The 15,333-nt window shown below is 43.3% G+C and overlaps 1 protein-coding gene across 8 annotated transcripts in view; it reads left to right on the forward strand.

The window, feature by feature from the left end:
- The window catches only part of LNX2 (ligand of numb-protein X 2), a 94,522-nt gene that overhangs the window by 11,183 nt on the left and 68,006 nt on the right, over positions 1-15,333 (forward strand). For 3 of the 8 annotated variants that reach the window (XM_089304287.1, XM_089304289.1, XM_089304290.1), the window contains exon 1: positions 3,513-3,630. The exons of 4 other annotated variants lie outside the window; for them this stretch is intronic. The gene's annotated coding sequence lies outside the window, so the exon portion shown is untranslated. Of the gene's footprint in view, positions 1-3,512; positions 3,631-15,333 lie in introns of those variants that run through there. One more of the 8 variants, XM_089304288.1, reaches the window with a different exon arrangement.

Genomic DNA, 15,333 nt, shown 5'->3' on the forward strand with positions numbered 1-15,333 from the left:
AATAACAAAAACACACTATTACTGATGGCCAAATCTGAGTACTCTCAAACATCAAAGTCAACTTTCAAGGCACATATATTGTATTATCATGTGGCCTTATAAAACGTTTACCTGTTATAAAGTTGCCCAGGTTGCTTTTAGTGTTTTTAAATGTGCCTGAATTTTCTTTCTCTATAGTTTCAGTTCACCCGAGGCAGTAAATCAGTTGATGCTGGAGGAAAGCAGCCACCACTCAGTTATTCATAATACATCAGTGAAGAGCGCCTGCGAGTGAAAACAAAGTTGGCAATTGTGCAGGTGCTGCGATAGCCCAGTTCGTGATTATATCTCCTTTTCCCACTGGATATATATTGAATGCCTGCTATATGCCAGGCTCTGGTGAGAATATAGGAATGAGCAAGATAAGTGAGAACCCTGTTCGGATGGAGTTCACACGCTGAGGACACATATTGTATATTACAAACAATAAAGAGGTGCGGAAATTAGAAATAAGGATAATGAAAAGCATTAGGAAGAAAATAAGATGATGTGGTTTGATCTTCATGGCCTATACTGGTAACAGAAATCTACATCTGGTCCCCAGATGTCCTTTCTGCTATCAGTTTGCTGTCTTTATCGGGAAAGCTTTTTAACTAATACTACCAAAACAATGTCATGTTATTGTCCCCTTGTCATGCCTCTCCTAGAATGTTCCTACTCTGTGGCTCTGTGGCAAAAGTTGGAAAGAATGGAGAGCAAAGCACCTGGAAATTAGTTTCCCTGATAATTTGGCTTTGTTGTAGAGAAGGGAGTTTGTATAAACTTGAGTTTGTATCTGTCACTACCTCAACAGTACTTTAATATTCTTGTGCTCTGAATGAAGAAAAACATAACCCTGCCAGTTATTGGGGAGGGGGAATAATTTTATCAAACCTTATGGAATTTGTTGATTTATTATAAGTTTTCTCGCATCTTGAAAACCTATCATCTATGTCACCTTATCAAGAACTCTTGGTTTGTAGCTTAGCTTTTTCGTCAGTCTTTACAGTTGTCATGTAAGACTTTTGTGCCCTGCTTTCCTTTGACAGGAGAGTTTGGAATGTGACCCTGACTCATCAGTTGACGTTGTGGTGCATTTTTAGAAACAAAGGATGTGACAGTAGATTTCCCCTTAGCAGAAGTAAATACAAGGAAACACAAATGTGTCTAATCTGTATATTGTGTGATTACAGCTGTGTGTGGAACTGGTTATAAGAAATGTGTTACAACATTGGACATTTGAATACATCAGTATAAACTGTATGTCTGGCAAAAAGGCTCTTAATTGTGGCAATAATTATCTTCCTCCCATTTTTATGAATGTGAAATAAGTATGCAGATAAAATTCTTAGAATTTAGATTTGTGTTTGTCTTATTTTTGAAACACAGAGATGCAAAAGCATTGTCTTAGATATGCTAATACATCTTTAGTGCTCCATAGAATTGTTCCTGTTATTGATGTGGACATACTGTTTGTTTGCTTTGTTAAAAAATTTTTATTTAAGAATCAAGTTTGACTGCATTTTCCTTCCTGTTTTCCTTTATTTCCTTTTGTGCTTGTTCTCCTGCTCCTGCAATAGCATACTCTAATCGACAAGAAGTCAGTCTGTACAAATAGTGAAAAATAAGTCTCAAGCCTGCCCCTTTACCTAGCTTCCCTGGTCCTCCAGAAAACTGTTAGGAGTTTTTGGTAGGTCTTTGTGGGCATATTTTGTGACTGTTTTAAAGCACATAATCTGTAACTTGATTTAAATTAGCTCAAAAATTCATTTTCATTTACTAGTCTTTTTTGAAATTAATTTGGTCACCTTTTAATTTCTAAATCTCACCTGAATTATAATAAAGTAAGTTTCTGTCTCGAAGGAGATTGTTTTAGTCCACTTTTTGTCACTTTAACTAAAATAGGAGGAGCTTTTTGGGAGAGAAAAGGTTTATTTCAGCTTATGGTTTGGAGGTCAGAGCTCCAAGTCGACAACCCCCATAGCCTGGTGTTTGGTGGAGGCTGGTCATTATGGGCACAGAGGAAGGATCACAGTGTGATCCAGGAAGCAGAGAGAGAGAAATCAGCTAGGCAGAAGTTGTCCTCAAAATAACCAGCATACTTGTGGAGAACCACCCTCTGCTGGCACACTCCCAGTGACGTAAAGACCTCCTACCAGCCCCACCTCCTAGCTGCCACATTCGATCTCCTCCACCCTTAGTCCATCTGCTGTTAAGACAGTAGAGTTGAAATGTGTGCATGAGTTATGGGACAACAAACCTACTCAAACTATACATGTAAACATTAGCATGTGAGGTTTTCTTTGCTGGAGAAGATTATTGTCTGTGTGATGTTGCCAGGCAGAGCATGTGATGTCTCCCAAACTGAGCAGGGATCCTGAGACCCAGAAAGGAAGCAGGCAACTCCATAAAAGAATAGGAGTTTATTACTTGCTTAACATGTCTGCTTGCAAATTGGAAATCTGCCTTGTTAATTCTGGATGTAGTACCAATATTAGTGTTTGTAGGGGACACTCTGAGAATATCTTTGATTTTGAGATGTGTTGGATTGTCGCCCCCCCCTCTTCGTGGAGGAACGACACAGGACCCTGCGCTGTTCTTTTATCTGCTCGGCCCTCCCCGGGTTTGCTGCTGGTTCTTCCCGGGTTGGCTACCGACCCTTCCACCTCCGTGGAAGGGCGGTTCCCCCTGCCACTTTCCCCACTTCCGTGGGGGAGCGGCACACCACCGGCCGGCTCTCTCGGGGGCTGCTCAGGTGTTCCCTTTAGATAGATGTTCCTGGTGCATGTTGTCTCTCTCCTCCTTTATAGTCCTCTTCCACCAATCGCAACTCTGCTATCCACACGCCGAGTACGCTGCTCTCCTCCAATCAGGAGCAGGTCCTACAGTTTATTGGTTGAACTGGAGGCAGCTGTGTAGAAGCTGTTTCCAACTGGAGGCAGCTGTGTAGAAGCTGTTTCCTCCTCTCCCAGCGCCATATTGTGGGAGAGCAGATGCATAGAATAAGTCTTAATTCCAGTAACTTAGTCTAGTCCGAGTTGCTCCCCACATTGGATGAGTCCATTTTCTACTAAAAAAAGAGGGGGGAAAAGGTGGTCTTTTTGTTGAATACAATTAGAGTAAGGTGTTGGATTTGGAGGGAGAAAAGCTAAACATTTTCAGTAATGAATATAATGTAATGAATATCTACATAAGAAGGCTTTGATATTTTCGATATTATTGCCTTTTTGATTGTGAAATATAACAACAGAATTCTATAACTTTTGTTGACATTTAAGCATTTTTAGTGACACAGTGTTTTTTTGTTTTTGTTTTTTTGTTTGTTTGGTTTGAGATTTATTTATTTACTTGAGAGACAGAGTTACAGAGAGAGAGAGAGAGAGGTCTCCCATTGGTTCATTCCCCAATCCGCTGGGTTCACTTCCCAAAAGGCCTCAACAGCTAGAGCTGGCCAGGCCAAAGCCAGAAGCCAGGAGCTTCTTCCACATCTCCCATATGGGTGCAGGGGTCCACCTACTTGGGCCATCTTCTACTGCTTTCCCAGGCCATCAGCAGGGAGCTGGATCGGAAGTGGAGTAGCTGGGACATCCATATTGGATGCTGGTTCTGCAGGTGAATGCTTAACTTACTACGCCACAGCGCCGGCCCCTATGACTGCAATATTAATCATAGTAACTACTATTTGCATAACTAGTCCATGGCTGTCACTCAGCTAAGGGCTTTAAGTTTGATTCAGCAGTTGATTGTCAGAGTAATCCTGTAAAGTCAAGTATTTTGCATTTAACAGCTGAAGTTCAGAAAGTTGGCACAATTTCAAAGGTAATGTACATTTGGACAAGGTAAAGTGGTTACCTGTGATTGGAGACCAGACCTATTTGATGTAAAAACCATTTTACTCTTAACTCTAATAGGCGTCTATGAAAAGTTGATCATGTTTAGATAGAATCATAACTGTTTTCTTCCTTGTTGCTAAAAAAAGACTAAAACCAGCCTAATTACAGCCAGGATGCAGGCATAATAGGCTGCAGTTGTGTTCTCAGGATGAGATGATTTCACAAAGGAAGCTCACTGAGATTGTTTTGTTGTGATGCAGTTAAAGGGTTTTATAGAAACCATGATTTCAGGGCCGGTGCCGCGGCTCACTAGGCTAATCCTCAGCCTAGCGGCGCCGGCACACCGGGTTCTAGTCCCAGTTGGGGCGCCAGATTCTGTCCCGGTTGCCCCTCTTCCAGGCCAGCTCTCTGCTGTGGCCAGGGAGTGCAGTGGAGGATGGCCCAGGTGCTTGGGCCCTGCACCCCATGGGAGACCAGGAAAAGCACCTGGCTCCTGGCTCCTGCCATCAGATCAGCGCAGTGTGCCGGCCGCGGCGGCCATTGAAGGGTGAACCAACGGCAAAAGGAAGACCTTTCTCTCTGTCTCTCTCTCTCACTGTCCACTCTGCCTGTCAAAAAAAAAAAAAAGAAACCATGATTTCAGTCATAGTGAAATGGTTGAAAGTTGGTTGATTGCCAAGTCTCTCTCCCTGCCTGCCTGCCATTCATTTATTTCTCTGTTAAGCCTAGGGAAGGGAGTAGTTACTGTCTTCATGCTGCTTCAGCTTCATGTTTGATTTTGCTTAGTGATCTTGGAGCCTAAGTGGTGGAATGTTTGGAAGGGCAAAGATGTGGGTGATTTTTTTTTTTTTTTGGTTACAGGAACTGGCAACTGAAAAATCTGTCCCTTGACTAAATCTGTCCCTTGACTTTTGTAGTGGGCTACCATCAAGGACTCAGATTTTAGTTTCTCAAACCCTTCTTGTAATGATATTTATGGAGAGATGTTTACCTGTGTGGTTCTGTGTATTTAGTTTATATGGCATTTTTAGACAAGGAATTAAATTCAATAGAAAATAACAGTTTATGAGTAAACACAAAAAGGGGTTGCAACAAAAAGACTAACATTTTCTTAGCTGAGGCATTCTTTTGTATTGTTTAGTCATAGATTTTCCTTATCTTTTTTTTTTTTTAAAGATTTATTTATTTGAAAGTCAGAGTTACACAGAGAGAGAAGGAGAGGAAGAGAGAGAGGTCTTACATCTGCTGGTTCACTCCCCAATTGACCACAACGGCCAGAGCTGCATCAGTCTGAAGCCAGGAGCCAGGAACTTCTCCTGGGTCTCCCATGCCCCTACACAGGGGCCCAAGTCCTTTGCCATCTTTTACTGGTTTCCCAGACCATAGCAGAAAGCTGGATCAGAAGTGGATCAGCCAGGACTTCAACCGGCGCCCATGTGGGATGCTGGCAGTGTAAGTGGTGGCTTTACCTGCTACACCACAATGGTGGCCCCTCCTTATCTTTTTTTTTTTTTTTTAAGATTTATTTTATTTATTTGAAACACAGAATTACAGAGAGAGGTAGAGACAGAGAGAGAGGTCTTCCATCTACAGGTTCACTCCCAGATGGCCACAACGACTGGAGCTGTGCCAATCCGAAGCCAGGAGCCAGGAGCTTCCTCTGGGTCTCCCACGCTGATGCAGAGGCCCAAGGACTTGGGCCATCTTCTACTGCTATCCCAGGCCACAGCAGAGAGCTGGATTGGAAGAGAAACAGCTGGGACTAGAAACGGTGCCCATGTGGGGTGCCAGGGCTTTAACTTGCTGCACCACAGCACCAGCCCCATCTCCTTATCTTTTTTGACTTGCAGTTTATTTTGTGTACAGCCCCATCTCCTTATCTTTTTTGACTTGCAGTTTATTTTGTGTATTAATAGAACTTTTCACTTTTTATATCTTAAAAATAATTAAAATAGATGTTCATAGAAAATCTTGAAAACAAGAGTTAAAAAAAGTGTAAAACCAAACATATACCATGCATCCCTCTATCTACAGTTTGTTTTCTTCACTCCCATTTATCATTGTTGGACAATCTTTTTTTTTTTTTTTTTTTGACAGAGTGGACAGTGAGAGAGAGAGACAGAGAGAAAGGTCTTCCTTTGCCGTTGGTTCACCCTCCAATGGCCGCCGCGGCCGGCGCGCTGCGGCCGGCGCACAGCGCTGATCCGATGGCAGGAGCCAGGAGCCAGGTGCTTTTCCTGGTCTCCCATGGGGTGCAGGGCCCAAGCACCTGGGCCATCCTCCACTGCACTCCCTGGCCACAGCAGAGAGCTGGCCTGGAAGAGGGGCAACCGGGACAGAATCCGGCACCCCAACCGGGACTAGAACCCGGTGTGCCGGCGCCGCTAGGCGGAGGATTAGCCTAGTGAGCCGCGGCGCCGGCCCACAATCTTTTTTTTTTTAAAAAGATTTATTTATTTACTTGAGAGGTATAGTTATAGACAGAGAGAGGGAGAGCAGAGAGGTCTTCCATCTGCTGGTTTACTCCCCAGATGGCCAAAATGGCGGAAGCTGAGCTGATCTGAAGCCAGGAGCACAGAGCTTCCTCCAGATCACGCACGCACACGGGTGTAGGGGTCCAAGGACTTGGGCCATCCTCTGCTGCTTTTTGAGTTCATTAGCAGGGAGCTGCATTGGAAGTGGAGCAGCCAGGACTCGAACCGGCACCCATATCGGATGTTGGCACCACAGGTGGATATTTAACCTATTGTACCACAGCACAGGCCCCTGTTGGACAATCCTGTAACCTACTCTGAGATTCATTATGAGTGCAGTTTATGATGATCTTTATTGGGTCAAAGGACTGCCGCTAGCCCTCTTTGCCTTCTTGTTTCTGACTTTGTACCCTCTGTTGCCTCAGCCTCTACGGTAAAGTTTTATCTTAAAGTGAGAGATACACAAATCCTCATCCTTCATTTTCAGCACTGTTACTCACACCTAGTTGTTGTGGCTCAAATCCATTACTGCAAACATGCAATGGGAGATGGAAGCGGAGAAAACAGTGCACTTTGCCTAGCATGGTTACTTTAGGATTCCCTGGTCACATGCCTATTAAGGAACCTTTGCCTGAGGTGTGCTTGCTGGCCATGCCTGCTCTCCACGTCTCTCCTTGCAAGAAACATTGTATGCCGAAAATATATGTGCTATGAAGGTTTGGTTTTGTTTTGTTTTCTTACATAAATACATACTTGTTTGCTTTTTAGTAAGGAAAATGTTTTAGAAAACAAGAAAGCCAAATTGGAGCCTTGCAGAATAATAATACTAATACTAATGAGTGTTCTAAAATAGCAGTTGACTGCCTGCTTTTTGTTGGGGGGGTGGTGATAACATTAATTGTAGTCTTTTTTTTTTTTTTTTTACCAAATTAAAGTGCAAGATGTAATGATATTAGGCTAGTCAGGAAGCGTTTGTGTAACTCTGACTTTCCAATAAATAAATAAATTTAAAGAAAAAAGCGTTTATTAAAACTTTGTGTCTCACTGTTCACAAATGTGTGGAAGAAAAATCAAAAATAGTTATGTAGACGTTGGCTGTCTCCTGGCGTGCTGTGAACGTACAAAAGTGTATAAAAAGAACAATCTGGCTGTGAAGCTGTTTACCTGTTCAAGCAATGCTAGGATTCCTAAGCTGCTATTGTTAGTATTTCTTTGTCATCAGCAGATGGCAAGTTTACTAATTTGGACTGTCACTTGCCACGTTCTCTAATGGCATCAATTACATAAGTACACCCTAACTGAAAGTGGTCATACTCTAAGTGACTTGTTCTTGTTGCTAGGAGGGTTTTGTTACTTTTACATGCTAATTTGGAATGTGGACATCTTTGTTACTTTTATGTGCTAATTCAGGATATGCAATTATACCAAGGTATTTCCATTTTCATTTTAAGGTGCTGTGGAGTGGTATTAATGTTCTAGAACATCATCTGGAGCCAGTGTTGTGGCACAAGGGATTAAACCACTGCTTTTGGTGCTGGCATCACATATCAGAGCGCCAGTTCAAGTCCTGGCTGCTCTACTTCTGATCCACTTCCTGCCAGTGTGCCTGGGAAAGCAGGAGAGAGTGACCCAATTGGGAGACCAGGATAGAATTGCTAGCTCCTGGTTTGGGACTGGTCTAGACTGGGCTGTTGCAGCCATTTGGGGAGTGAACCAGCATATGGAAGAACTTTCTGTCTTTTCCTCTTTCAGGTGAATGAATGAATGAATTAAATCCTTAAAAATAAATAAATAGGGGTCAGTATTGGGTTATAGCAGATTAAGCCAACATTGGCATTTCATACAAGCAACAGTTCATGTTGCTCCACTTCTGATCCAGCTCCCTGCAAATAGCCAGGAAAAAGCAGCAGAATGTAGTTTAAGTGCTTGGGCCCCTGCCATCTATGTGGCAGTCATGGATGAAGCTCTTTGCCCCTGATTTCAGCTTGGCCCAGCTCTGGCAATTGTGACCATCTGGGGACTGAACCAGCAGATGGAAGCTCGCTCGCTTGCTCTCTCTCTCTCTATCTAACTCTGCCTTCCAAATAAATGCATAAAAATACATCATCTACAATTCCAAGACAGAATTATGTTGGGTAACGTGATGACGTTATTTTGGTGAAGAAAACAGGAATTAGGTTTCAAAGTATTGATCTAAATTATAGGTTAAATGAGTGATTTTTTTTTTTTTTTTTTTGACAGAGTGGACAGCGAGAGAGAGACAGAGAGAAAGGTCTTCCTTTGCTGTTGGTTCACCCTCCAGTGGCCGCCGCGGGTGGCGTGCTGCAGACGGCGCACTGCACTGATCCGAAGCCAGGAGCCAGGTGTTTATCCTGGTTTTCCATGCGGGTGCGGGGCCCAAGCACTTGGGCCATCCTCCACTGCACTCCCTGGCCACAGCAGAGAGCTGGCCTGGAAGAGGGGCAACTGGGACAGAATCCGGCGCCCCGACTGGGACTAGAACCCGGTGTGCCGGCGCCGCAAGGCGGATTAGCCTATTGAGCCGTGGCGCCGGCCGTGATTTTTAATTATGATAAATCATTACTGTTTTTTGAGTAGTAGTGATTAATAAAAGGAAAAGTTACTATTTTGATAACCGTTTCCTAAGTTTACATTTTTTTAAAAAGATTTATTTATTTATTTCAAAGGCAAAGTTAGAGAGGCAGAGGTAGAGATAGAGTCTGCCATCCACTAGTTCACTCTCCAGATGGCCACAATGGCCAGAGCTGGGCAGATCTGAAGCCAGGAGCCAGGAGCTTCTTCTAGGTCTCCCACGTGGGTGCAGGGGTCCAAACACTTGGGCCATCTTCCAGTGCTTTCCCAGGCCATAGCAGAGAGCTAGATCGGAAGTGGAGCAGCCAGGACTTGAACTGGCACCCATAGGGGATGCCAGCACTGCAGGCAGTAGCTTTACCCACTACACCACAGTGCCGGCCCCTGTATATTGCCCTGTATTTTATAGATTTCTCAATTATTCCTGTGCTATATAATCTTTTTTTTTTTAAGATTTATTTTTTATTTGAAAGAGTTAGAGGAGAGATAGAGGAGATAGAGATACTCCTTCCATCAGTTTGCTCTCCCAGATCATTGCAACAACCAGGGCTGGGCCAGGCTGAAGCCAGGAGCTGCTTCTGGGTCACCCAGGTGTGTGGCAGGGGCCCAGACACTTGGGCCATCTTCCACTGCTTTTCCCAGGCCAGAAGAGGAGCAGCTTTACCAGCCATGCCTCAATGCTAGCCCCCCTATAATCTTACAAATAGATTTAGCTCAGAAGTAATTAAAATGTTGATTATAACATGCAACACAGTGGTCAAAATTTAAGAGTGACAAAATCAGATATTGGCAAAGGATATGGAAGAACCAGAACTCGTCCATCCTTGATGGGAACATCAAATGGTATAACCACTTTGGGAAAGGTCTGACAGTTGTTTATAAAAACTAAGCATATGCCTACCCTGTGATTCAGTCCTTCCACTCTTGGTCATTTGCCTGAGAGAAATGAAAACACGTGTTCATAGAAACTCTTATTCATAATTGCCTGAGCCTGGAAACATCCCAGTTGTCTACCAATAAGGAGCATGATATTATGGGATACTACTGAGCAATGGAAAGGAACTAATATATATCACAACATGAATGAATTTCAAAGAGTACATGCTCTGTGTTCCCATTTAGATGATGTTCTAGAACAGGCAAATCCGTGAGGGGAAAAAAATACCTCACCAGGGTTTACCTGTAGAGATAGCAATAGTAGGGATTGACTGAAGGGGCATAGGAGCCTTCTTGGGTGAAGATTCTGCTCTGTATCCTGGCAGTGATATATGTTATGTGGGTGTGCAGTCAAAAACTGAGTGCATGTATATTTAAGATGTATGCAGAATTTGGCATTTGAACTTTATTGCCAAAGAAAAATGTAAACAAGCATGGAGCTCCAGTTAATGATATGCTTGCTAAGTATACCAACTTCAGCAGTTGACTTTGAAGTGCATGAAAAGATAAAACAGGAAGATGGGTTGATAGGTGATGAGGCAGGGATGGTAATGTGTTAATGGTAGACTTGGAAGATGTAGGTCTAGATTGTAAAAATGTTGAACTTTGCTATATATTTGGAAATTTTCATATTTGTGGAGACTTGAATTGATAATGAGACTTACTGGTCTTTTCATATGTGATATATCTTATAAACTTTATTTTTTCTTTGCTTTAGTGATATGCATTTCACATATGAACTTGTGGCTGTCTGAGAATTTTTGAGTTTTTCTCTTCAGTTAATTATACTAAATTATAGCCTTATTTGAGAAGTCACAGTACAGAGAAGTATCATTCCAGCTTATCAGTATAGTTGTCTTCCTTTGGGGCTATTACCAATCCCTTGGCAGTGTCTTTAGATAGAATGTTCTAAATCTTCTGGCACCCTTGGAATCCTGTGCACTTTTTTGTTTTGTTAAGATTTATTTTGGGGCCGGTGCTGTGGCTTACTTGGTTAATCCTCTGCCTGCGGCGCCGGCATCCCATATGGGCACTGGGTTCTAGTTCTGGTTGCTCCTCTTCCAGTCCAGCTCTCTGCTGTGGCCCAGGAGGGCAGTGGAGGATGGCCCAAGTGCTTGGGCCCCGTACCTGCATGGGAGACCAGGAAGAAGCACCTGGCTCCTGGCGTCGGATTGGCGCAGTGCCAGCTGTAGCGGCCATTTGGGGAGTGAACCAATGGAAGGAAGACCTTTCTCTCTTTCTCTCTCACTGTCTATAACTCTACCTGTCAAAAAAATTTTATTTTATCTGTTTGAAAGGCAGAGTTAGAGAGAGAGGTCTTCCATTCAGTAGAACACTCTGCAGATGGGTGCAGCAGCCAGGGCTGGGCCAGGCCAAAGCCAGGAGCCGGGAGCTTTGTCCAGGTCTCCCACAAGGGTGGCAGGAGCTCAAACACTTGGACCATGTTCTGCTGCTTTTCCATTAGCAGGGAGCAGCCAGGACTGGAAACAGCACCCATATGGGATGCTAGTTCTACAGGCAGTGGCTTAACCTGCCACACCACAACACTGATCCCTCATATTGATGTGTTTTCTCTAATGATGGAGAAGAGGGAAGAAACAATGCAAATTTCCCAATTTCAGGTAACACAGAACATGAACTTTGGAATTAGAATGAAGTTTGAATCTTGTCTCTGTCACTTAAAAGAATAGTTTAAAAATTCATAAAAAATATGAATCATTAGAACATTTTATAGATTTTTAAAAATTTTTGCACCAAAATAAATGTCTTTTAATTCCATTTTTGCACAAAAATTTTGAAGTACCCCTCCCCGTCTCCATAGAGCCTAGTTGTTTTAAACCCCCTGAGTCTCATTTTTCACCTGTAAAAACTGGTGATGGTAACTACTTCACAGGGTTTGTTGGGAAGATAAAATGAAATAATGCTAGTAAATGAATTACTGTAGTATCTAGCATGTACTGACGATGAGGAAAGAGAGTTATGAGGGAATGGTTGGAAATGAACTTTAAGATCATTGCAGGTTGTTGGAGTAGGAAGTAAAGCAGTAAGGTAATACGAATGAAAATGAGCAAGACGTGTGACTGGTTCTGAATGGACACTTATAACCCGGGAATGATATCTGTGTATTCTTTCCTAAAGACTTGGGTCCCATAAGAAAGAACCAGTGCCCCAGTGTTTGTCACTTAGAGTGTGCTTGACAGTGGGAAGAATTGAAAGTCATGGCATGTGCTATTTTGATGTTTAGCCTCCATTACCTTACTTTCAGCCACAACCTCTGTTTTCCTTTTTTTGAGATCTCTTTTGTCTAACTTATTCTGTGGGCCTAAGAGTAGGTTGGCTGAGTACCTTGTTTCAGAAGTAACTTAGATGTGATTAAAGCATCATGTGTCCTTGGCTATAGTGATTGGCTTAGGAGAGGTACGTAACCCAAGCAAAGCTATCAGAGATAGGAAGATGGAATTCTGGGGCCCATGACATTACACCCTGAAAACTGCTGGGAACCTGTAGCCTAAGAATGAACCCAATCTGAAGGAGGCAGAGGCTGGGAGACAGAGTCCTGAGTCAGCCAAGCCTGTCTTGTTTTTTACTGAAGCCAGTTTCAGTCTGGGTTCTCAGGATTGCTACTTGATGCTTCCTACACATTGTTGCTCACTCAGTATGCTTTCTACTAATGGTATTGTTGGGCATTTCCTTACTTACCAATTCTGTGGCTATGCTTTTTTTTTTTTTTAAGATTTGTTTTATTTATTTGAAAGGCACTTACAGAGAGTTGGGGAGAGACAGAGAAAGAGAGGTAGAGAAAGATCCTCCATTTTCTGGTTCACTCCAAATGGCTGCAACGGCCAGGGCTGGGGCAGGTTAAATCTAGGAACCAGGAACTTCTTCCTGGTCTCCCATGTAGGTGCAGGGTCCCAAGGACTTGGGCCATCTGCTGCTGCTTTCCCAGGCTCATTAGCAGTGAGCTGGATCAGAAGTGGAGCAACCAGGACACGAACTGGTGCCCATATGGAATGGCAGCATCACAGGCAGTGGCTTAACCTGCCACACCACAACACAGACCCCTATAGTTGTGCTTAGACATTTCTATATCACGTACTCTTTGCTTGTGTGCTGATTACTGGTTATTCTTTAAAATATTCAAGAGAAGGAACTAAACTCCTCTTTCCATACTTTCTTTCCTCTTTGTGGTATCTATGCTTTTGCTGCCCTATTCGACTATTATGCCCTAGCCTTATGGTTATTGTTTATTTGAAGTGTGGCTACTCCTAATTGACATGATCTAAGTATAAGATACACACTGAATTTCAAAGACCTAGTTGGAGAAAAGAATTTAAGAGGGGCCAGTGTTGTGGCATAGTGAGTAAAGCCTGCTGCTTGTGACCCCAGCATCCAATATGGCCTTCAGTTCATGGCCTGGCTGCTCCACTTCTGATCCAGCTCCCTGCTAATGGCCTGGGAAAGACAGGAAGATGGCCCAAGTGTTTGGGCCCCTGCCACTCATGTGGGAGATTTGGATGAAGCTCCTGACTCGTGGCTTCAGTGGGTCCCAGTCTTGGCTCTTGCAGCCATTTTGGGAGTGAACCAGTGGATGGAAGATCTCTCTCGCTCACTGTTTCTCCCTCTCTTTCTGTAGCTCTTTCAAATAAATAAATCTGGGGCCGGCATGGCATAGTGGATAAAACTGGCTTCAGTTCATCACCTGTGATGCTCACATCCCATGTGGGCACTGGTTTGAGTCCTGGTTGCTCCACTTCCGCTCCAGCTCCCTGCTAATGCACCTATGAAAGCATTGGAAGATGGTCCAAATGCTTGGGCCCCTGCACCCACATGGGAGACCCAGAAGAAGCTCCTGGCTCCTGGCTTCCATCTGGCCCAGCCCTGGCCATTGCAGCCATTTGGGGAGTAAACCAGTGGATGGAAGATCTCTCTCTCTCTCTCTCTCTAACTCTGCCTTTCAAGTAAATAAAATAAATCTTTAAAAAAAATCTTTCAAAAAAGAATAAGCTATATCAATAACTTTTGACATGTTGATTACACAGCAAATGATAATTTTCTCTACATTGGTTGTGTAAAATACAGTTAAAATTGATGTCATCCATTTAATTTTGTAATGTGGCTACTGGAAAACTTGACTTCTATGTAAGCTCTGTGAGGGTGGGGCCTGTCTGTTTAGCGTCCCCTAGTAACCTTGTCCCCTAGCACAGTGCCTGACTTGCAGTGTGTAATTAACAAGTATTTGTTGAATGAGTTAGGAATTTACTGCTTAATTTGTGTACCTATTGGTTACATGTCATGCCAGTTAAATAACAGGAGGAAATAAAGTGTTTCTTTAAAAAATTATTATGTTTAATCCCTAGGTTTGCTTCATTGAGAGTGTTTCCATGGGAACGCGAACCACAGGATTGTCAGGGTTGTTCTAGTACTCTTTGGGTCACATTTTCTACCATTGTTAACCAAGACCTACATGTTTAAATATTTACACAGGTGCTTCATGAGTTTGGGATTCAAAGTGTAAGACTAATTTGAGAGAAGGTTCTTTTTTTTTTTTTTTTTTTTTGACAGGCAGAGTGGAGAGAGAGAGACAGAGAGAAAGGTCTTCCTTTGCTGTTGGTTCACCCTCCAGTGGCCACCGCGGGTGGCGCGCTGCGGCCGGCCCACCGCGCTGATCCGAAGCCAGGAGCCAGGTGCTTCTCCTGGTCTCCCATGGGGTGCAGGGCCCAGGCACTTGGGCCATCCTCCACTGCACTCCCTGGCCACAGCAGAGAGCTGGCCTGGAAGAGGGGCAACCAGGACAGAATCCGGCGCCCCAACCGAGACTAGAACCTGGTGTACTGGCGCCGCAGGCGGAGGATTAGCTTATTGAGCCGTGGCGCTGGTGAGAGAAGGTTCTTAAACATTTACTTTTGGGGGCAGGCATTTGGCACAGTGGTTAAGTTGCCAGTATGGACCCCTGCATTGCATTTAGAGTAACTGGTTCTCGGTTTCGTTATCTGCCTTCCTCCAAATGCACACCTTGGGAGACAGCAGATGAGGGTCCAAATGCTTGGGTCCCTACCACCCATGATGGAGATGTGGATTGAGTTCTAGGCTCCTGTCTCTGGCTCAGCGTAGTCCCAGCTGTTGTGTGCATTTGAGGAGAGAACCAGGAAATGAAAGATCTCTCTTTTTCTCTTTACCTTTAAACAAAATTGAAGATAGATTGTAGTAACTCCTTTTTTTTTTTTTTTTTTTTTTGTATTCTTTAAGTTCTTTTTTTTCCATTGAAATGGTTTTCTGGAAAGTCAGTGTTGCCAAAGCATGTGTGTTGTTTTGTTCCTACTAGATACCTGTGTTGTTTTAGTTTATATTGTCTGTTCTCCCCTAATGAATACCTTGTGAAGATAGATTACTAATTGACTTTGCCTTGTTAGAAGATAATTATATTGTCTGCAATCTAAGTAAACTTGCCCTACTAGAATCATTGAGGATTCCAGTAGGTT

The sequence above is a fragment of the Oryctolagus cuniculus genome, chromosome 9 (assembly GCF_051225735.1).
Source record: "Oryctolagus cuniculus isolate XC-2025 breed Fujian yellow rabbit chromosome 9, ASM5122573v1, whole genome shotgun sequence".
NCBI classification, from domain to species: Eukaryota; Metazoa; Chordata; class Mammalia; order Lagomorpha; family Leporidae; genus Oryctolagus; species Oryctolagus cuniculus.